This window comes from Capricornis sumatraensis, chromosome 4, assembly GCF_032405125.1.
Source record: "Capricornis sumatraensis isolate serow.1 chromosome 4, serow.2, whole genome shotgun sequence".
Taxonomy (NCBI): Eukaryota; Metazoa; Chordata; class Mammalia; order Artiodactyla; family Bovidae; genus Capricornis; species Capricornis sumatraensis.
In genome coordinates, this window is record NC_091072.1 from 113,230,271 (window position 1) to 113,255,164 (window position 24,894).

Consider the following 24,894-nt stretch of genomic DNA (forward strand, 5'->3'; position numbering starts at 1 on the left):
TCCAAATAATAAGTTTAGTTTTGGAAATTAGGCAGCAGCACACACCTGCATGTGTCCCTGCTGGATGGAGACCCACAGGAGGAGACAGGCTGAACTGAGTCTCCAGGGGATGATTGCGATCTGGCTCCAGCCTCCCTGAGATTGTACAGGAGTCCCTTTGGGAGAAGCGACTGGGCAAGGTCACAAGTGAGTCCTCAAAACATAGAGCTCACTTAGAATATGACAGCTTGTCTGGCAACACAAGTGTGGACCAAGAACTAGACATGGGGAAAGGGCAGAGTTGGAGAGAGTGGGTAGCTGTGAATGGCATGGTATGCATCTGGCTCAAAAGATCAGGTCAAAGCAGAATGCTGCTGGGGGTGGTATGAGTGTTCTCAGCTTATCCAAGCAGCCTGGCATGGGCAGAGAGAAAGGGGTCACTCAGTGTATGGTCAAGAGAAGCTAGGTCTAGTCCAGAGCCCAGGGCACCCTCCCAGGCGTTCTGTCCTCAGGTTAGCCGGGGATTTGGTATTGACAGCACCCTGTGGGTCTGTCTCTGCTCAGATCTGGTGGGTTGCCTGTCATGTGTAGACACAGCTGCCATTCCAGGATGGACCATCATCATCTTTCCAGGAATTCCCCTCACCTCTCTCTTCTTTTGGCACTGCTGTATCCACATCTTCTCATTATTGATTTTTTTCTTTGATTTTGTTAAAATACATCCTTCAATTGATTTTTTAGACCATTTTGAGACCTTAAATATGTGAAAATTTGTTATACTACCCTCAATTATGGCAACTCACTCCAGTATTCTTGCCTGGGAAATCTCATGGACTGAGAAGCCTGGCGGGCCACTGTCTATGGGGGCGCAAAGAGTCGGACACAACGGACTGAGTAACACACACACCCTCAAATTATAATGAATGATTTGGCCAGGTATATAATTGTTAGTTAGATGTTATTTGGGTTTCCCAGGTGGTCCTAGTGGTAAAGAACCTGCCTCCCAACGCAGGAGACATAAAAGACACACTCCTTGTTTCGGTCCCTGGGTTGGGAAGATCCCCTGGAGGAGAGCACAGCAACCCACTCCAATGTTCTTGCCTGGAGAATCCCATGAACAGAGGCACCTGGCGGGCTACAGTCCATAGGTTCACAAAGGCTTTAGAATTTGGGGAGGTGCTCCTGTTGAAAACTCTGAAGTTTTTCTAATGTAATCTGTTTTTTTCTCTCCATAAAGTGAAAGTGAATTCACTCAGTCATGTCCAACTCTTTGCAACCCCAGGGACTGTAGCCTACAACACTCCTTAGTCTATGGGATTTTCTAGGCAAGAGTACTGGAGTGGGTTGCCATTTCCTTCTCCAGATGATCTTTCCAACCCAGGGATCAAACCCGAGTCTCCCACATTGTAGGCAGATGCTTTACTGTCTGAGCCAGCGGGGAATTCTTTTCTCTCCATAAACTCATAGAATCTTTTTATGTCTCCACTAATCAAAAATTTCCTGATAAGCTTTTATGTGAATTTTTTACTCCAACCTCTGTGAACTTTGGTGATACTTTTGATCAATCAATCCATGCCCTTCAATGCTGGGAAATTCTCTTAAATGATTTTATGAACTGGTTCCAGCCTTCCTCTGGGCTTTTTTTCAGATTTCATTTTTCTGAAATTCCTTTTGGACCCATCCTCTAATATTTAATATTGGTATAATTTCTTTTCTATTTTTTATTTCTTTGTCTTTTTGCTCAAGCTTTTGTGATATTTCTTCCAATTTATCTTTCAATGATGATGAGATTTTTATCTGTCCTCATGTTTTCAATTACTACAAACTCATTTTCTTCTGTTTTAGAACATCTTTTCCTCATTTCATTCCTGGGCTATCCTGTCTCTCGTAGAAACATTAATAAAAGATATTTTGGCATTTCATTTCCCTTGAGTCTATATTTCCTCTCCATTGCATTTCCTGTTTATTTGTTGTGGCCTCTGTATTTCATGTGAGAGCCTTCTCTGATGTCTGATAATCCTTGTTGCTTATTATGAATAAAAGTTGGGAAACGAAAAACCTGATTGGATGCTCCCAGCCAAGAAGTAGAGTCTGTCAGCATTGACTTGACCAAACCATGTGTTAGGAAATCCCCTTTGTTGGTATCTTTCAGTCTTTCTTCTTGGCTGGAGGTTAGAGTCCCTAGAGAAGACTCCACCCATCTCTGGCCTGGAAAGGAGAGCTCTTGGCACATTCCGTGGTCAAAGTAAAAAGATTAGAGATCTTAGCACACAGCAAGCATGGTGAAGTCACTTAAATCCTTGTCTTTTACAGTGTTTATGATTCACGCCTGATATCCCCTGCTCCAGTGACCTCCCATTTTGCACCCCTCCACCCCATAAAATAAGCCTTCAGACTTACCAGTTATTTAACCATTTAAGGTAAATAATCCTAGTTGCAGTAACAAACAAATTCCCAAATCTCAATAGCTTAACAAAATTAGTTGATTTCCTATTCCTGCAGAGCCTCATGTCGACTAGGGGTCCAGTTTCCTTTCTTCTTGTGGCTCCACCAGGTCTCACAGATTGCTGTATTTGGCTTCTGTATGTTGAAAAAGAGAGGAGTATGCATGTAAGGTTGTTATAGGTCAAGCCTGGAAGGGGGGCTTATCCTGGTGCCCACATTACATGCGGACTCAGTCATGTGGCCACACCTAATTGCACACAGACAGAAATGTATTGAGCTGTGTATCCAGAAGGAAAAGCAAACGGGCTTCAGTGAACACATAGCAACCACTGCTCTAAAGACCCTAGCATGTTGCTTAACCTCCATGAGTATCAGTTCTTTTAAGCTATAATACAGAAACATTGGAACAATACTGTCTGCCTCACAGCTTATTGTGAAGGTTACATTTGTGAAATGTTTGGTCTAACGTCAGGCACACAATCAACCCCCAGGGAATGATTACTGTTATTATTGTTGCTGTGTGTTTTTATCTCTCATTGTTCATTTTATCAAAAATGGGGATCTATGAAAGATCAAATCTTAGAAATCGTAGAAATTTGCAAAACAGATGACAGTGGACAGAAGAACAATAAGGAAAAGAAAGAGGACGAGGAGGAGAGTCTGGTACTGAATAAAGTACCATTTCATTTATATGTTGAATATTTTCTGAACATCTATTGCGTACCAAGCATTGTGTTAGAGATCCAGAGATACTGAGATGAATAATATCCCTGCCCTTGTGGTCTGACTGAGAATCAAAAAGCTAAACATTGACACACTTTTGGAAACATTGGGCCACTTTTTCAGAGAAAAGTTGGGAGATATCCCAGAGGATAACAAAATCTGGAATAATTTTCCATTTTAGCGGTCAAAACTTAGATTAGTCAAGGTTATCAATCACCTCCATGATCCTAAACCCAGTGGTAAATTCTCGGTCTTTATCTTACTTGCCTTGCATCTAACCATGACCTCATCTTTGACAGAATGTCTTCACCTGGCTTCCAGAGCAACAGGCATCCCTGGTTTTGCTTTCATCTTGTTGGTTGCTTCTTCCTAGTCTCTTGTATTGGACCTTTTTCATTCCCCAAGTCTCAGGTGTAACTACTTCTCTTCTTCACCCCTCCCTTAGTGATCTCATACAGGGTTATAGCTTCCAAGATCTCTTAGAAATTGAAGACCCCCTAAACTATGTATCCTGCTCAGGCCTCACATGAGCTCCAGACTCAAATATTCAATTGCCTACTCAAGTTCCTTACTTGGGGGCCTATTAGCTGAACTTCTGATCTTTTCCCATTTCTAAAGCTCCTCTTCCCACAGTGCTCTCAATCTCATTAATTGGCAATATTCTTCCATTATTGAGGCCACAGATTTAGGAGTCATCCTTGACTCCTGTTCACACAAACCATTAGTCAATCCCGATTACTCTACCTTCAAAAGATTTCCGCAACCCAAATACCTTTAACTGTATCTACTGCCATTGCCCCAATGCAAACCACCATCTACTTTCACGTGGGTTATTTCATTAGCCTTCTAAATGCTTTTCTGCTTTTCACCATAGTATTTGGGGCTTCCCAGGTGGCACAGTGGTAAAGAATCCATCTACTCTTACAGGAGACCTGGGTTAGATACCTGGGTCAGGAAGATTCCCTGGAGTAGGAAACGGCAACCCACTCTTGCCTGGGGAATTCCAAGGAAAAAGGAGCCTGGCAGACTACACAGTCCATGGGGTCACAAAGAGTTGGATAGACACAACTGAGTGTCTGATCATGCACTCTTGCAAGCCATAGCATTTATCACTGTCTGTCATAATGACCGTTTGTCTCTGCTACTAGAATGTAAGTTTTAAGGATTTTTTGTCCTAAGATGTAAGTTTTAAGGGTTTTTTAAGCTGCTGTGTCCCCAGTAGCTAAAACATTGTCTGCCACATAGTAGGTGAGTAAATGAAGAAGAGAATGTGAGAACTGTTTTCATATCCCTCCCACAATGTAGAATAGCCCCTTCCATCCTTGAAAGAGATCGAAAGCAAGCTCCATCTGATTTGAGCACTTCTGCTGCCTTTGTGTCTTTTAGAGTATTATTGTATTTGCTGAGCAGGAGTTGGGCTGCTCTTAGGCAAGAAGATGAGCTCTTGGGAGAAGAGCACAGGTTCGGTTCTCCAGGCCCAGGAGAAATGTTATAGCCTGGCGGTTCTGGAAAAGCACAAGTCAATGTCACGTCCCCATCCTCTTCCATGACTCCCCTCTGGCAAGTTTAGCAGCCCTCTCCCCTAAGAATCCCTGGCACTTCACTCATTGAACTTAGAAGATACTGTGTTTCTTACAGCAGGCAATGCTGTTTTTCTTCCACCTTCTGCTCCCAGCACCTAGCTAGAATGACTAACTTATCCTGGTTTTCTGAGGACTGTTCTGGTTTTAAAACTGAAAGGCTTGCCTCCCAGGAACCCTCCCAGTCCTGGATAAACCAAGAGGGTTTTGTTCCCCTATACTTAGCCCACCTGTGACCTGGTTGTTATTGTTGTTCAGTCAGTAAGTCGTGTCCTGCTTTTTGTAACCCCATGGACTGTATAGCCCACCAGGCTCCACAGTCCATGGGATTTTCCCAGGCAAGGTGCTATTTCCTTCTCCAGGGGATCATCTCGAACCAGGGGTATGACCCTTGGTCTCCTTCATTGGCAGGCAGATTCTTTACCACTGAACCACTGTCCCCTCGTAGGCCATACTAAATAAATGCTGGATGAAGCTGATGCATTGCAATGATCTGTTCATGCTATTCCCCTCCAGTACCCGGCATATGCCATAAAGTTTCCTAAAATGTATTTCAGAGAACCCTAGTTCCATAAGATACCGACAAAGATCCTTGCTATAATAGATGCTGTTCCTGCCTCCTACCATCCCCTAGATTATCTGACTCCTGGCTACTAACAACAAACAACTGTACCCTTTACCAGAAAAGAAATTTCCTTTAGCCCTAAGAGAGGCTTCTTGCATAGAGATTTCAGAGGGATTTTTCCCTCCTTCCCCAAGGGTCACTTGGAGGTAATTAGTGTCTGATTCTGGCATAAAAATCTCACCCCACCTTATTCAAGATGAGATAACTGACAACACGGGTAATTACTATTGTTCAGTTGCTAAGTTATGTTCAACTCTTTGTGACCCCCATGGACTGCAGCACACCAGGATTCCCTGTTCTGCACTATCTCCCAGAGTTTGCTTAAATTCATGTCCATTGGATTGGTGATACTATCTAACCATCTCATCCTCTGTCACCCTCTTCTCCTGCCCTCCATCTTTCCCAGCATCAGGGTCTTTTCCAATGAGTCAGCTCTTCACATCAGGTGACCAGAGTATTGGAACTTTAGCATACTTCCAATGGGATATTCAGAGTTGATTTCCTTTAGGATTGACTGGTATAATCTCCTTGGAGTCCAAGAGACTTTCAAGAGTCTTTTCCAGCAACACAATTCAAAAGCATCAATTCTTCAGTGCCTAGCCTTCATAATTCAACTCTCATATCTGTACATGACTACTGGAAAAACCATGACTTTGAATAGGGACCTTGTTGGCAAAGTGATGTCTCTGCTTTTCAATAAGCTCTCTAGTTTGTCATAGTTTTCCTTCCAAGGAGCAAGCATCTTTTAATTTCATGGCTGCAGTCACTGTCCACAGTGATTTTGGAGCCCTACAAAAGAAAATCTGTCACTGTTTCCACTTTTTTCCCTTCTCTTTGCCATGAAGTGATGAGGCTGGATGCCATGATCTTAGTTTTTTCACTATTGAGTTTTAAGCCAGCTTTTTCATTCTCCTTTTTCACCTTCATCAGGAGGCTCTTTTGTTCCTTTTCACTTTCTGCCATTAGGGTGGTATCATCTGCATATCTGAGGTTATTTCTCCCAAAATTAGTCAAGTCCGTTCATCTGCTTTCACTAAGCAAGGTTGTTTTAATTGTTGCTACAAAGACTCACACGTCCTCCAAGCAGCAGGTGACCTAAACAATAAGATGTTTACTGGGAACTTGGAGTCAGCAGCATCTAGTCTGAGCTGAGCTGGTTAAGACTGGATAGGACCATGGGCTTTTCAACTGGGCACCTGCAGAGAACTCTAGTTTAGTTACACCTGCACAGAATAACGATTATTGTGCCTCTCTTTCCCCACGCTCCCCATGCCTCAGACCATGCTGCTTCTGTATTGGCTATCCCATAAATGCCCCCAGTCCCTTGCCTTTGGGGAGGCAGAACTGAGACTCATTCTTCCATCTCCTCGTCTGGTATGCCTTGTGAATAAGTTCCTCTTTGCCACAAACCAGCATCTCAGCTTTTTGCCTTGCTGTGTGTCAGGCAAAATGAACTTGGTTTGGTAACCTACCTCTGTAGCATGTTTCATGCAATAGACCTCCCCATGGGATTCAACAGAGGCTGGGTTTCAGCTGAACCTGTATCTTTGCAAAGTTTCTTCTCTCTTTTTCTTATAGATTTCTCCAAAGAGAGCTGCCTCAGTAAACCACATGTAAAGGCATCTCTGTCTTAGAACTCTGTTTTGAACAATCTAACATAAGGCAGTTATTACTTACGGTTATCCTAGGAAGGTACCTCTAAGGGTTCTGGAGTTGAATCCCCCACCTCATAGCAGCTGGCGATGAGGCCAACCCCCACCTCCACAACCTCTGCTAGTCAGTGGAAATTTGTGGTCCTCAGCATACTGTAACCAGTAAATGCTAAGATTTCCCTGAACTTTGATAGAATACAGGTGTAAGAAGATGCACTAACATGCACAATACCTCTACAAAGGAAAGGTATAAGGGAAACAATGATTATTGAGATAGTGATAGTGGGTAGTTGTTTCTGAGTGCCCTTTATACACTGAAGAAAGAACATCATAGGTTCAGATTAATGGCTCATCAATTCAAAGCAAAGTTTGAAATTCAAACTTGACAGTATTTATCCTGTAACCCAGAGAACCAACTGAGCCAAACACCAGGCTCAAAATTATTTGTAAAAGCAGTAGAACTTCAGAGAAGTTTGAATTCTAAGTCTTAGAAAGTCTTCTAATGCTGAAGCTCTTCCCTGACAGAGAGGTGGGAGGCTGAGTCTGGGATGAGGGTGTCTGGGGAGATGTTCTGGAGAATCTTGAGCTACCAGTTGTCCTTGAACCTCTGCACCTTGCGGGAGTGAGCCGCAACCCCTCCTTAGACCCTCCTCTCCCCACCCAGCCTCACGTGATGATGGCACATAAGCCTCAAAGGAGGCAATGCTCACCCTCCTCAGGATTTAGACCTACTTTCCTTCCTGGTCCCCAGCCCATCCTTATGGGCAAACCTCAGTTTGAATCAGCTGAGGAAGTACTGGGCCTAGAGAAGGGACTTCATACCAACTCAACATCACACGTGGACAAAGGAGCCAGTAGGAACTGGGAGAGATGCCAGAAATGGGTCAGAAAGGTATTGGGTCAAGAAGAACAACATAGAAAATTGGTTAAGGGAGAGTTTTTCAGGATCTGGGTACTCTCTACAACATAAATCCCCAGTGATTGTTGGGATATGCTGATTGTTGTTTAACTAACTGGCCTGGGGGCTAGTCTGATATTCTGTGGAGGTGTATCTTGGAAACTTGAAGAAGCAACAGTTAGTAGTAAATGATATTGAAACTAGATCAACTGTCTAGGTTGTGGAAGAAAAGATCAAAAAGCCCATGAAAGCAGGTATATTAGTGAGGGTCCTTGGGATAAGACTGGAATAAGAGATAAGCTGTCTTTCCCTCTCATAAAGGCCCAGAGAACATTCTGTTTACCAAGGTGACAGGGTTGTATTAGTCGGGAGAACAGAAGCATTGTTCAGGTGCTCAGTCATGGCTTTCCTCTGGAGGCTGAGCAAGTGGTAGGAGTTTCCTGGTAGCAATGAGATGGCAGAGGTCAGGAGGCAGTGCTTAACTTTGGAAACCATGTAAATAGAGCTCCAGAAATGATCCGTAAGGCTGGGCTGGCAGCCGGAAAGGCCTGACGTTCAAGGATATTTGGAGATAGCTAACAACACGGCATTTCTAAGGACAAGATTGACAGCCAACAAGAAATTAAACTGATTTCTTTACTCTGAGATGTCTCAAATTTTACATTAGGTTCAGGTGTGTTGTGATCTTCTCAGACAAGAATCAAACTTATTTGACCAGGAAATCAGTTTTTAAAGAACCCCTCGTGGGATCTTAACGTGCTCATTCTCTAAGTTGTACCCGACTCTTTGCAATGCTATGGACTGTAGGCCACCAGGTCCCTCTGTCCATGAGATCCTCCAGGCAAAAACACTGGAGTGGGTTGCCGTTCCCTCCTTCAGGGGATCTTCCAGACCCAGGGACTGAACCTGCATTTCCTGTGACTCCTACAGTGGCAGGCTGATTCTTTACTATCAAACCACCTGGGAAGCCCCTCATGGGATAAGTATTATATGAACACATAGTAACAATGCTATATAGTTCATTGTTCAAAATATCTACAGAGTGAGTATATATTGAAAGTATAAAAGGTTCCTTGGTACAATTTCATATTGTCATTGAACACATCTAGAGGTCCAAAGGTTATTTCCACACCTACATCCTAGAAGAAAATAATGAGGAAAATATTGATCTAGTAAGGAAAAAATAAATTTACTGATGAACTGACCAAACCGAAAAAACTCAAAACTTCTGTGGTATGTCAACAACTCCTTTACCCTCCCCTACTCCAACAAAGCTTAGGAAGGCAAGACATCTAGAAAAATGTCTTTGGGGAAATTAATGGAACTATGTACAGAAAAAGGACAAAAGTCAATAATGAAACTGGTCCAATTTGAACAGCCCAAATGAAAACCACAAGGTGAAAACTTATTTACACTGAGTTACATTTAGTGAAAATAAGTCCCTGTGATTTACTTAGCATTCCAGAAGATAAAGAGCCATAAACAAATGCTTCAAGTGAATTATGCTATCATCAGAGTTATGTGCTTCCATGATTCGAAGCTGGGCACAATAGCATTCACCAGCACACCGTAAGCTTTGTCCCTTCCATCCGACTGCCTATGTGATTCCATCACTGCAGCAGCAGAAATGATTCAGCTGTCACAATAAGACATTTCCCTTCAATCAGGAGGCAAATTATAGAAATGTGGTTGGACCTGGAGTCTGTCATGCAGAGTGAAGAGTGAAGTAAGTCAGAAAGAGGAAAAACAAATATTGTATGTTAATGCATGTATGTGGAATCTTCAAAAACAGTACAGATGAAACTATTTGCTGGGCAGGAATAGAGACGCAGACGTAGAGAATGCACGTGTGGCCACAGTGGGAGAAGGGGAGGGTGGGATGAATTGGGAGATGGAGATTGACATATATACACTGCCATGAGTGAAATGGGAAGCTGCCATACAGCGCAGGGAGCTCAGCTCTGTGCTGTGACGACCTAGAAGGGTGGGCTGAGGAGTGTGGTGGAAGGGAGGTCCAAGGGCGGGGGGAAATGTGTATACATACAGCTGGTTCACCTTGTTGTACAGCAGAAACTAACACAACATTGTAAAGTAGTTATACTGCAATTTTAAAAAAGAGGGAATAAATCCAACATTTGCATTAGTTCCAAAAGGCATTCAGTTTTTCAGTAGCATATGCTTTCTGCCTCAGGTCTGTGTTATTCAGACTCTTGAAACAATCTCTAGTCTGTTCCTTTGGGAGATGTCTCTTTCACTGTGCTCTGAACCTTGCTTGTAGATCTCTCAATTTGAGAATACCAGTTTCTTCCTCTCCAGCCCCACTATCATCCAGGTGCGGACTTCATCTGAGGGAGGCAAAGATTATTGTTCAGTGCGGGTGACTCTGAGGGCTGTGTGCTCATGCTTTGTGAACTAGAAGACGAGATTGCTAATCCTTGCTCTGTCATCCACTGTCCTTGTAACCTAGGGCCGCTCACATCCTTTCTCCACACTAGTGTCTCATCTCTTATGTGTCACATTAGTTGATCTCCAAGATGTTTCATGAGGAAGCAATCCCAAGAAATTAAACTCAAAATTGTTCTTTGTGCTCTCATGTATGTTGTCCTCATTCACATGTGGAAAACTGTGCCCTTTGTTGAGATTCAGTTTCCATATAGATGGAAGCTGATATACCTGTTTGAATCTTGTAAACATTTGCCTGTGAGTAAAATTATCAGGGACTCAAATATGACATAGAACATATTGAAACTAAAAGCATGGTTTCAAATGTCCCTACCAGTTCTACCATTCCATTTCTTTTTAAAAAAATTATTTATTTATTTATTGCTGAGAAGTCCTTTCTCTTGGAGAAGGCAATGGCACCCCACTCCAGTACTCTTGCCTGGAAAATCCCATGGACGGAGGAGCCTGGTGGGCTGCAGTCCATGGGGTCGCTAAGAGTCGGACAGAACTGAGCGACTTCACTTTCACTTTTCACTTTCATGCATTGGAAAGGAAATGGCAACCCCACTCCAGTGTTCTTGCCTGGAGAATCCCAGGGATGGGGGAGCCTGGTGGGCTGCCGTCTATGGGGTCGCACAGAGTTGGACTTGACTGAAGCGACTTAGCAGCAGCAGCAGGCCTTTCTCTAGTTGTGGAGAGCTGGGCCACTTACCAGTTGGGGGGTATGGGCTTCTCATTGCGGCGGCTTCTCCTGTTGAAGAACATGGGCTGTAGGGTATGCGGGCTTCAGTAGTCGCAGCTCCTGGGCTCTAGAGCCACCGGCTCAGGAGATGTGGTGCAGGGGCTTAGTTGCTTCACGGCACGTGGGATCTTCCCAGATCAGGGATCAAACCCATATCTCTTTCATTGGCAGGCAGATTCTTTACCACTGAGCCACCAGGGAAGCCCCATTCCATTTCTTATTGGAATATGAAATGACTTTTTCCCCATAAGAACCCCCTGAAGTCCCTGAACACAAAATTATAGGAAAAATTGTCTCTAAAGTAAAAGAAAGGACTTCAGTTGAGTATAAAGGTGAGAAGTAGAAAAAGAATAAAGTTCACAAGACGAGGCCATTTTTTTAGTCCTCTGAATGGATATTTCATCTGGATTAACATGAAGATGCAACTCTATGTAATTCTATTAAATTCTATTAACTCTGTTTAATTCTATTAACTCTATTTAAAGTTTCTACGGAGCATCCACCATGACCCAGATCTGCTCTTCAGTCTTGGATGTACCGGGGAGTGTTTAAAAACTTACACTTGCAACACGGGACTAGAGGATCAGATTTGCATTTTAGAAAGATCACTGTAGGGAGAGGATCTGAGTGGGGAAAGAGAAAAGTCAGGGAGACCAGGGGGAAGGTTTCAGAGGTTACTGACAAAGTCCTGGCAAAGTGCTATGGTGGTCAGAGTCGGGGTGTGCTGACAGCTGAAGAGAAACGGATAATTCTGAGAGATGCAGGAGGAGGAAAAACCCAAATTTGGTGACTGGGTAAAAGACAGGTATACAGCGGGTTTACGTTTGTAATCCATGAGGTACAGAGTAGGAGAGGGGGGTGGACGGGAATGCAAAGCATGAGATGTCTCTCAGAAGCAAGTCCTCTCACAGGACTTGGTGAGGATAGAGGTTTTCCTTGATCCTCTTTATAAACCTGCACAGAAGAAAAATAAGAGGCCTGGCAAGAAGATGCATGTGGGAGGTAAAAGGGAAAACATGCTTGGTCCTAATAAGATGGTAGTTGGGGGAGAAAGGGTGAAGGAATGTTTTGGGACGATCTGCCCAGAGGTGAGGACTGTTTGTGAGGCTGCCAGGATCTGCAGGGAGATGTTAATGGGGGTTATCAGCTGTCGCGGAAACAAAGGCAGGTGGTGTGCTGACAGCCTGTGAGCCAGAACCAGCCAGAATGCATGTGCACGCCTGTGTGTCTGTGGGTCCCAGAAGAAACACCAGGCTTCCTGCATACAGACGACCTCTGAGAACAAGCGCTCTTGGCAAGCCCACCTCTGAACATAGGTTACTCCAGAAAGACACCTTTAATGGAGGTATAGCCCTTCTCAGGAGGGTTCCCTTTGCATACAGTTGCTCCTTCTTTTATTTCTGGCAGAAATGGGGTTCCATTTCTCCCAAAGAGACGCCCCCTCCACAAAGGAAATCACCACACCCCAACCAAACACCCAGTCACATATGCACACAGTCTCATGAGCCTTCTCTGCATTGAACCAGTCCATTTTTTTCTCCTTGCCAATTCACTTTTACATACCACGGCTTATATTTAAGCACATTCCTCTTACTCAAAAGTGGTGCTCATAGAATAGGCTCTGGAAATGCATCCAGCGTCAGATATCAACAGATGGAGACCCAAGGGCATCTCTCAAAAAGGATTGTGCATACTTTGGCATTTTACCCTGCTTGACACCATCACAAGGGATCCGGGAATCAACTTGATATTCTAGGTTGCCTGGAAAATATTTGACTTTTGGAAATCTTGGTAGCAATGACAGCAAAATCATAAGTTTGCAAGTAGATTGACTTGGGCTGAGTCCTGGTTTTTCCACTGACTTTGAGTCCCTGACTTAATATCTCTGCTTCAATTTCCTCATCTGTAACGTGTGAATAATAACCATGAGTAGGCACTACTATTATCCCCATTTTACAGAGGGAGTAAACTGAGGCCCAATGAGATGAAGTGATTGCTCCCAGATGAAGCAGCTAATAAAAAGTACAGTTTGAATGTGAAACCAGGGAGTCTGGCCCCTTCCTGCATTGTCTGTCATCCTCATTCCAAGTTTCTCCTTTAACCCTCAAAACAACTCTGTTAATGGGAACTTGAACAAGTTACTTTAACTCCCTCAGTTTCTTTGCCTCAAGGGAAACTAGGATTTTGTTATTGCAGACCTCATAGGATATTAAGGAACTGACTGAAAAATGCACGTAATAGGATTCAGAGTGCCTGAGCTCTTTTATACAGAGTAAGAGCCTGTAGACTGCAACGGTAACACTAACCACACTTGTTGGCATAACAACACATACTGTACTTGCAATTGTTTGTTTCAATGTTTGTGATTTCCTTGAACTATATGTTTGAGGACAGAATCTATCCCTTCCTTACTTGCCCCCTTGTACCCACAGCATCTGCCAACCTCATACAGACTCAGAACATACTGTGCTTTCCATGTTATCCATCCATGAATGAATATGAAAGAATAAAGAAGCTGATGCCGCCTCTCTCTTGGATCGCTGTAAGAATTAGATGAGATAATGTATGTGAAAACAGCTAGTACAATGTTTGGCTTGAGAATTTCACCAATTAGCCTGAGACCTTTCCCCTTTGAAACCAGAACACATTATCTGAGACAAACACTCTAGAATCACATGACCCAGAGGATAACAAAGAGAATGTCTGGGCTCCTCTGACCAACACAAACATCCCAGCCAGAATCCACGGACCACGTGGCCTGGGCAGGTGTGCAGAAGAGGAGCTCCAGCTGGGCTCCACCTCAGTGAGCAGCACTGCCATGCATCAGTGAGAAGCATGCTATGAGCACGTTTGGTAGTCCCAAGTGCAAAGGAGGGAAAGCACTTGATGTACTGATTGATTAAAGCTACTAATTAGGTCCATGCACATTACAAACACTGGCAACTCTTGCTTATTGGATACCAGGGAAGGGTTTGGCAGAGATGAGGGAACTGGCAACCAATCCATGCATGAGCCAACACACTGCATCTCTAAAGGAATGATTTAACTCAATACATTTGGAAACAGAAATTGCTGGCAATGTTCAGAAACCCTAAGTAGAAATAGTTGTTCAAAAACTAAATAGACAGGTGGGCAAAAATATCTCTCTTCTCTCTTGAAACGGCTCAGAAAAGAGCTAAAAACCAGAGACTCACAGACTTAGAGAAGGAATTTATGGTTGCTGAAGGGAAGGGATAGTCAGGGAATTTAGGATGGACAGGTACACATTGCTACATGTGCAGCAGTTAAAACGGCTAACCAACAAGGACCTACTGCAGAGCACAGGCAGCTCTCCTCAATGTTTTGTGGCAGCCTGGATGGGAGGGGACTTTGGGAGAGAATGGAAACATGTACATGCATGACTGAGTCCCTCCCTGTTCACCTGAAACTATCACAACATTGTCCATTGGCTATACTCCACAATATAAAAGAAAAAGTTTCTTAAAAACCAACAGGCAGCGTGAAACATGGACTTAGGCATCAGGCACATTTCCCTTCCAGCTTTGTCTGTACCTACTGTGACCTGAGGCAGGTCAACCAGAACCTCTGAGTTTCCATTTCCTCTTCTGTAAAATGGAGAACACTCACCTCATAGAGGTATGGGAAGGTCTGAACACTCTGTATGAGGAACTAGTGACTGGTCAGTCTGCTACCATCTCTACCACCACCTAAAGGGAGTCATCCTGATTAGATGAGCCACACCATCTGGAATCAGTGAATTCCTGTGTGCTTGCTAAGTCGCTTCAGTTGTGTCTGACTGTGTGGCCCTGTGGACTGTAGCCCCCCAGACTCCTCTGTTCATGGGATTTTCCAGGCAAGAACACTGGAGTGGGTTGCCATGCCCTCCTCCAGGGGATCTTCCCAACCCAGGGATCGAACTCACATCTCTTACGTCTCCTACACTGGCAGGTGAGCTCTTTACCACTAGGGCCACCTCGAAGCCCCCAGTGCATTCCTATCTTTCCTCTTAAGTGGCTCTAGTGACTATGTTAACGTGTTGGGTTGGGTTGTGAGTCACTGTCTGTTAACATAACTTACCCAAGGCTCACAATGGGACAAGAGGCAAATAAGAACTCAGGGGTGGAAGGGACCTGGCTCATCTTCAAATAAGATAAGGCACTCCAGAAATAAATGACAGGACATGGGCTGGGATGGGAAAGGGGTGGTATGAAGCTAGGAAGCTGAGAGAGGGCAAAGTCTGAGAAAAGAAGCAACAGGAGGAGCTTGAGGAGAGAGCTGAAGGACAACAGTGGCCCAATGAGAGAGAGCCACTGAGTGATCGCACATCTCCCGGTCCTGGATGGGGATTCTCTACCCACCCAGGCTGAACTATGAGGACCAAGGATAGCAGAGGCAGCAGCCAATGAGAGGCAAGCTAATTCAAGATGGGCATCCCTGGAAAGTCTCAGGAAGAGGAGAAGCAGATAGTATAGGAGGTGGGAAGTAAATCTAGGCTAAAAATGGGGCTGACTGAACATTCATGTAACAGGAGCCTTAGACACTAGGGTCCCCTGCCTTATCAGGTACCCAGGACAGGCAACACAGAGTAGGTCACTGGTGAACCTGAACCAGGCAGTCTCTAGACTCAGCTTTCTTTAATTTTCTATTTAATCCTTTTTAATTTGTGTAAAAAGAGCCTACAACACATTTCTACTGTACAAGATGCTAATGAGATCTGTTACGTGGTATATGGCATATGCAAGAATAGTTTTTTCTCTTATTTAAAACTCAAACTTACTCTTAAGTCAAACTTTGCTGAAAAAAAATAGCTAATAACATTCACCATTACTTAAAAGATATCTTTTCTTTTCATGTGCTCAGTCATGTCTGACTCTGCATCTCCACAGACTGTAGGCCACCAGGCTCCTCTGTCCATGGAATTCTCCAGGCAAGAATACTGGAGTGGGTTGCCATTTCCTTTTCCAGGGGATCTTCCCGACCCAGGGATCAAACCTGCATCTCTTGCACTTCCTGCATTGGCAGGTGGATTCTTTATCACTAGTGCCAAATGGGAACCCTTTCTTTTCATATATTTTTAAAACTTATAAGGAGAACACAGCTAACTAATTGGCTTAAGATAAAATAAGAATTTAATTTTCCTAAAGATAGGCTTGACATGTTTAATCTAAATAAAGTTTGTCCATTTTTACATGCTATTTAAAACATGAAAGTGTTTAAAACATGATGGTGTTGAATAGTAAAGCCACTGGAATCAGAAACCAAAGCAATATGAATAAAAATATAGCCTAAGATAATTTATACAAGACCTTGAAAAAACATGGTCTTGTTAGTATCATCAAATTTAACCATAGGCCTAGCTGTTCCAACATAACTATAGATGTCTATTGGTTTCTATAGGCCCGTGGCTTCCCTGGTGATTCAGTGGTAAAGAATCCTCCTGCAATGCAGGAGACAGGCTCAACAGACGTGGGTTCTATCCCTGGGTCAGGAAGATCCCCTAGACAAGGAAATGGCAACCCACTCCAATACTCCTGCCTGAAAAATCTCATGGACAGAGGAACCTGGGGGGTTACAGTCCAAAGGATCAAAAAGAGTTGGACATGACTGAGCAACTGAGCACAGGCATAAAAATGTTATGCTTAAAATAATTTTCTTACAGCATGAATACTAAATTCTTGATCAAACCTGAGATCAGTACATACAGATCTTCTAACCAAAATGTACAAAGCTGAAAGCTGGACGAAAATGGCCCTTGATTTCCTATGCAAAGCTGGATTCTCCTCTTGACAGAAACCAGGACTTGTGAGGGACAGGTCAGTAAATCTCATTTCAAACATACTGTCTGACTGCCCCTCACAGAGTTGTTCCTCTTCTCTCAAAGTCAAATTCTCCTACAGAGCAGAAGATTCAGGGAAAGGATCCCTCTTGCCGGCAGACACAGGTGTCAAAAGGGAGGGGAAAGACTCCTGCTTGGTCCTGAAGCTCTTTCAGTTGGTTGATGACAAGCCTTGTACGCTACCAGCCTTTCTCTTTCACAAACCTAAGCACTAGGGGACACGTGTCTAAAGTTCCTCTTGCAACATTATTTCTTACCGAGAATCTCAGTCTTAAAGTCAAAACATTCTTCCAAAGGCCTTGCAGAGATGATCTGTTCCCAAGGTAGGCTGATTTTTGCAGCTTACCTTTCACTTTCAAAGATCTTAGCAAATTTGGCCAACGATTCTCCTGAAAGTACCTCTGCCATTCATTTTTCAGCTCAAACTCCTATTAAGAAGAATCTGTCTGCAAAGTCACCAAATTTCTGTATGAAGAAACATCTCATGAGGCCAACTGCTAGTGATCCTCCATCAATACAGCCATCAATGCAGTTGTTCCAAGACAGACTTGGTCTTTCTAGATAAAAAGACAAAGTGTTAAATATAGATGGTTTTGCAATTGTTTCCAGACAATCATTTTTGGTAACAGAAGAAGTTTTCCTGAAATTTACCATCACTTACAAATTCCACATCAAGACATCTACTGGTGAAATCTGTTCACTCATCAGCTTAGATAGAAAAACTATTCTCGGTTTATGAGACAATCCTCTGCATCATCACATAAGGTGTTGTCCATACAATGATTAATCAAATGTTTTGAAAGTGGAATGTTTCCATTTCTCTGCCTGTGTCTCTTCCTACCATTTTATTCATTTCATTTTTTTTTTCCTAACATTGTTAGGTTTTTACCCACAGTGTGACTTTCCTTTAGATGGCAATAAGTTCTGCTAGTATGTAACTTGCTTCTTGAAACTGAATGTGATTTTTTTTTAAGCTAAAGGTTTACCCTGTTTGTTTTGGGATTCCAGTAGCCATTTAAAATTATCAGCACCTTTCCTTGTCAAAGAGCTGTGATTTGTTGTTAAAAGCCATACTTTACTGAAGCTATCATTGCATTGGTGAGTTGTATGCCGTAGACCTGAACTGCGGAATAGGGCAGCATAGATCACCAGCTGTGTGAATCCTTTGATGAGTAGCTTTCATCACAAGGAGGGACTTCTATTGTGTGCCACTTATAGCAGGAGTGTGGCAGAATGACTCAGAAGACTATAATTCTTCATTACTAATCTTATCAGAATCATCCATACCTGTAGAACTAGGAAAGTTCACATGGAAAAAGAAACATGGAAGAAGAGCCAGGGAACACTAAAAAAGGAAAACAACAAGGGAAACTAACCCGACCAGGTGATGAAACATGCTATAAAGCCAGTATGATTTTTTAAAAGAGACAAACAAATACAAGATTGACACATGGACTGACAGACCAATGGAATAAGATTGAAAATCCAGAAATGGACCTAACTACTTTTGAAATTCTGCATAGGATAAAGGTGGCCTCTCAAGTCATTTGCTGCAAAAAAAAATATGTACATTGTAGTAAATAGTGCTGGCCAACTAAGTAGTCAAGAGGTTGGGCTTACAAAGCAAGATGGGAAGAGGCCCTCCACAGAGTTGGGGAAGGAGGTTGTGCTAGCTCTTACTAGAGCTCTGAAAGGGTGAATAGGCCTGAGGCTAAAACAAGATAGAGGCTAAAACCAAGTGCCAGGGTGACTGACAGGAACAGGAAGAAATGAGAAATTCTTCCTTCCTTTGGTCTTCCAGTCTTCTCCGTGAAGCTCCTGGTAGAGGAGAAAATGTCATGAAATCCCAGCACCGGCGTCACAGAGAAGAGTAGCAGAAGGTGGATTTGGAGTTGAGCTTAATGTCTGGCAAATGTGTAAATACTGAGTACTCGCTGAGTTAGCACATGTTATCCTCCAAGTCTCGCAAGAGGAAGGAGCAAGGGAAAAGGAAGGCAGAGGATGGAATGTCAGTTATCAGTTATGCCCAACTCTTTGCGACCCCATGGACTGCAGCCCACCAGGCTCCTCTGTCCATGAGATTTTCCAGGCAAGGATATTGGAGTGGGTCGCCATTTCCTTCTCCAGGGGATCTTCCCAACCCAGGTATTGATCCTGGGTCTCCTGCACTGCAGGCAGATTCTTTACTGACTGAGCTACAAGGGAAGCCCTAGGATGGAATAAGAATGCTAAATTTTCATCTTCCTTATAGAAAGTTAAGGTGAGAGTTGGACCGTAAAGAAGGCTTGAGTGCCAAAGAATTAATGATTTTGAATTGTGATGCTGAAGAAGACTCTTGAGAGTCCTTTGGATAGCAAGGAGATCAAACCAGTCAATCCTAAAGGAAATCAACCCAGGTATTCATTGGAAAGACTGATGCTGAAGCTCCAAAACTTTGGCCACTTGATGAGATGAGCCAATTCAATGGAAAAGACCCTGATAGTGGGAAAGATTGAGGGCAGGAGGAGAAGGGGAAGACAGAGGATAAGATGGTTGGATGATATCACTGAGCAATGGACATGAATTTGAGCAAACTCTGGGAGATGGTCAGCGACAGGAGGCCTGGAGTGCTGTGGTTCATGGGGTCACAAAGAGTTGAACATGACTTATTGACTGAACAACAACAGCAACAACAAAGGCAGTATCTAAAATTATGTCAAGAATAGCAACATAAACACAAAACTTAGAAAAACAATATGAAATAGCTAAGAAAAAAAAAGTTTAAGGATTGGCACTCAGGTGGGGAAGAGTGGGACAGAGGCTTGTTAGATTTTTAGATTATAGATACATACTTGACTTTGCTTTTTAGATTAAAACTTCAATAATAGCATATAAGTGAAGGGGAAAATTAAATTCAATATTATAGTTTCACATTTGGAAAAGTGAATGGGAAAACCATTGTTTTGGTAATACAAACTCCCCAAAGCAAAAATGGAATATTGTTTTTGTTGTTGAATCATGTGAGAGATGGATAAGAAATTAGGTTATGGACCTCATGGGGACAGAGCATGTGTTTCTTTTATTCATCAGTGATACCCATTTCTTATGAATAAATACATGAAAGTAGGACTGAACAGAATTCACAACAGAAAGGACAGCCACATACACCTGCATCAATCACAGGAATCTTAGAGACTCGCCAAGCAAAGAAATATCTATCCTATACCCAAGTTGCCGGTTTCAGATGAATAACCAGAGTATTACACTGGCATGTGGCTAGTGCTGTCTCAGTGATGGGGACAAAGAACTGTGAACCATAGAAAGTGGAGAATATCACTCTGCCTGAGAGTACCTGAAGGTGACCCTGAGGGTTGATGGGCCATAGTTGGTCTGAGTCTTGAAGAACGTCTGAGAATTTCCCAGGTATGAAAACAGAGGAGTGAGCATAAGAGAGGACACAGAGAGATGACAAGACTTGATCTAGCCAAGAACTGTCAGATGTGCTATAGGGGTAGAGCAGAGTCTGAGGAGACGCATCTAGGTGATGGACTTCCCTGTTGGCTCAGATGGTAAAGAATGCGCCTGCAATGCAGGGGACCCAGATTCAATCCCTGGGTCGGAGAGATCCCCTGGAGAAGGAAATGGCAACTCACTCTAGTATTCTTGCCTGGAGAATCTGGAGAGCTACAGTCTATGGGATCACAAAGAGCTGGACATGACTGGGTGACTAATATTTTCTGTTTCTTCTAATGAGATTGGAGAGAGAGGTGGTTACCAAGCTAAGCTCATTGAATCTTCTTCCTTGAGCATTGGTGAGCAAACAGAAGCAGAAAAGTCCCTGAGTCAGATTTGGGTTTTAGGGAAGATAATTCCAATAGTAGTGTTGGAAGACCCAGAGCAAAGAGGACAGACACAAGCACCAGAAATAGCAATAAGAAAATAACAAAAAGAAGAGATAATATGCAGTCAGTGCTTATAACATGCCCAGCTTTGTGCTCAGGCTTGGCCTGCACTGTCTCATTTAATCTTTTTTTTTTTTTTGATGGACTATTAATTTATTTCTAAAATTTTTTGGAGTATAGTTTTACAATGTCAATTTACAATGCTGTGTTAGTTTCTTCTGTACAGGGAATTCTTCTCGATATTCTGTCAAGACCTATGTGGAAAAACAATCTTGAAAAGAGTGTATATATGTATATGTATAACAGATCCACTTCGTCTCATTTAATCTGGACTTATACAAATAGGGATACTGAGAAATAAGAGGTAGATTTTTTTTTTTTTTTTTAAGAAAAATGTGTTCCTAGCCAGGAAGACTTTAGTACATTCTCTGCCTGGGCAGGAACCAATCACCATGTGGGGCTGGCCTGATTCCAGCAGGTGTGATCACCTGGCAGAACAGGAAGCATTGGGCAGGAATGAGACAGTTCCTGACAAGTGCAGAATGACATTTGTTGAGAGACAAGTAGGGTTAATGCCGAAATATGATTTAATAAAGAGAAGTTCAGGGCTGTGATGTCAGAAAATGTCCAGCCAGTCTCCCAACATCCAGTGTTCCCCAAAGCCTGTCCACTCTGGGCAACTTAATCTCACCATCAAGAAATATTAATCATGCCACCCCTCAATAAGTTACCATGTGTACCCAGAATGATATGTGGCACACAGCATGTTCAACCCATGTTGTTTTCCCTTTTTCATTTCTCACTGAAATTCCCTCCTCTGATCTCCATAGAACCACTCTCCTATTTAACAAACTCACCATCCTTTACCCTCCTCCCAATTTCAACACTGTCCTCAACTACTCAACCTTTGGCCAAGGAAGAAGTCTCAATACCAGTCTCAACTCTTCCTTCTCTCCTCCATATTTAGCCACCAAGTTCTATCTCAATCCTAATTCCTGAAGATTTTCCACTCTATTCATGGTTACTTGGTTGACCAAGTAAGTCAGAAAACCTGCCTGACTTAACTGGTAATCCAAAGAGCCTCTGACTTAATTGGTCATCCACCTCTGATTTACTTGGTCATCTGAAGAGCCTCCTTGTGGAGGCTAACATCAAAATAAATTTTCACATCCTCTGTTGAACTGAATTATGGCTTCTCAAAATAGGTTGAAGTCCTAAACACCCACCAAGGACTTGTGGTGGTGGTGGTTTAGTCACTAAGTTGTGTCTGGCTCTTGCAACCTCATGGACTGTAGCCCACCAGGCTCCTCTGTCCATGGAATTCTCCAGGCAAGAATACTGGAGTGGGTTGCCCTTTCTCTACCAAGGACTTATATATGTGGCCTTCTTTGGAAAATAGGGACTTTGTAGATGATCAAGTTAAGATGAGTCATTAAGGCAGGTCCGAATTCAATATGACTGCATTCTCCTGAAAAGAGGGCAATTTGGACACAGAGCCAGAAATACACACAGGGAGAAGGTCATGTGAAGATGTAAGCAAAGGGGCAGTGATGTTTCTATAAACCAAAGAACGTCAAAGACTACCGGACAATCAGTAGGAAGCTAGGGAAAGGTACAGAGCAGATCCCCTCTCATATCCTCAGCAGGAACCAACCCCACTGACACCTTAATCTCAGACTCCCAACCTCCAGACTTTGAGATAAGGTTCTGTTATTTAATCTACCCAGTTTAGGGTACCTTATTACAGTAGCCCTAGCCACCTAATACAACCTCCAAGACATCCTTCTAAATGCACATCCAATCATACCAATCTTTGCTTAAAATCATTTAACAATAATGAAAGGGACAGGCTCTATTTATTGAGTACCTGCTGAGGGCAAGGTGGTTCATCTCTACTATATCTAATCCTTACAACCTCCCTTGAAAGAGGCATTACCATTCCTGATTTTGCAGTTGAAGTAAAATGATACTTTAAAAAGCTGTCACCAAGCCAATTTCCCAAAAGTGGTGAGCAGAAAGCCTGAATTTTGACTCCTGGTCTCTTTGAATGCAGAAGTAGAGGTAGCATTGCATGTTTCACTGTAACAGGGCTCAGCAATCTTCTTTGTAAAGGGCCAGATTGCTATGATATGATAGGCTTTGCAGGACACATAGTCTCTGTTGTTACAACTTAATACCGCCATCCCATAGTGTGAAATTAGTCCTAGTCTATATATAAATGAATGGTCATGAATATGTTTCAATAAAATTTTATTAACAAAAACAAGTTTCAGGTCAGATTTGGCCCTCTGGTCATAGTTTGCCAACCCCTGCCCTAAAACTGTCTTTAGGAAATAATTCACACTCCTTGACAAAGTAATATGTAATATTCATAGTATGCTTGCTTTAGCCCAGGATCTGTTCATGCCTTGATTTATTTAGATTCCCACTGCTCTTCTCTGTACTTTAGAGGTCATGAACTTACCAAAATCACATAAACAGTGACAGAGCCATGAATTGAAGTTGGGCAGTCAAGCTCCAAAGCTCATGGTCTCACACATTCTCCACAAGGGTCTACATACCTCCCTGTGATCCACATAGCCCATCATATTCTTCCAACCGCCCCTTCCTTCCTTTCCCAACACCCTGGTTTTTCAGCCATATAATAGCTGAGACCAGAATATAAAGGCAGGAGACAGGGCTAGCCCCTACCCACCTACTCTGGAGGCTATATTTGGCCAAGGCCAAAGCCCTGGCTTTCCCAGAGTCCTTTCTATCTGTGGGAAGTGCTGAGTACAAAGTGGGTACCTACTTCTTGCACCTGGTTTGGGTAAAAATCTAGGAAGATGACATACAGTATCAAAGAAAACATACCAAAAGATGTTGGCAAAATGCCTGGGCTTGCTTTAAAGCAGTGAAGCCATTTACTCCATGATTCTTATCATTATTCAATAGATGATGATGATGGTTGGTCCTTGGTCTCGCCATTTGGCATGCAGGATTTTAGTTCCCCAACCAGGACCAGGGATTGAACCCACGCTCCCTACAGTGGATGTATGGAGTCATTACCTCTGGGCCACCAGGGAAGTCCCATAGAGTCTTCTTATTATTCAATAGAATCTTACTCAACAGCATCTAAGCTAGTGATGGCAGCAACTTGCTTCCTACCAGCTATGCTTGCATTTCCTTTCCTATCAGAATTCTGACTTTGTCTGAGATGCCAGCTAGAGGTGACCAATGACCATCAACAGAAGTCTGATGAGGATCAACAGGGCAGTTTGGCTTTTCTATTGTAAATAAGTGTCTTTTCCTGGTTGCTTTCTTCTTTCTTCCTGCAATGCAGCCAAAGAGCTGGGAGGAGAACCACTCTCTCACAGCCATGGGATGAAAGTTATCAAAGCTGGCAGAGAACAAAGATAGATTCTGGGTCACTGATGGAATCATGCAGCTTCCACACCCTGCTTCACACTCCCCATCTCCAAACTTCTGGTCAAGGGAGGAAAATAGCCCCTCCTTTGGTTAAACCTCTGTAGTTGGGTTTCTGATACATGTAAACTTCCTAATGGAAAGACCTAGTCAGCACACAGGGGGCATCCTCAGCATAGAACATGATTTCTAGGATGTAGTTAGTAAGCTCTCAGTCACTGATGAATGAATCAATGTGTGCATGACTATTAATAGAAGACAGAACACTAGATTGTATAGGTCTGTACCCTAGGAAAAAGTCATACTTCAAGCTACCACTCACTTGCTAAGCACATACTACATCTCCTACATCTTTTCATTAGTCTTCACAACACTTGGAGGTTGGTACTGCCGTCATCCCCTTTTCACAGATCAGAAGCCAAAGCTGGAGGAGACTAAGTAGACTTCGAGAAGCACAGCTAGGGTGTGGTGGGACTAGGGTTTGAATGCAGATCTGCGTGATGCTGAAGCTTGTGTTCCTTCTCTCAGGCTGAGGTGCTGTTAGGACCATCTGGCCACGGGGCACCTGGGCCAAGGCTAACGGAAGATCAGAGAAGCTCGGGGTGGAACCCAGGCCCCACAGTCATGGAGCTTTACAACCGCTGACAATTCTTTCCTCTGCCTCAGTTTCCTCTTGTGTAAGCAAG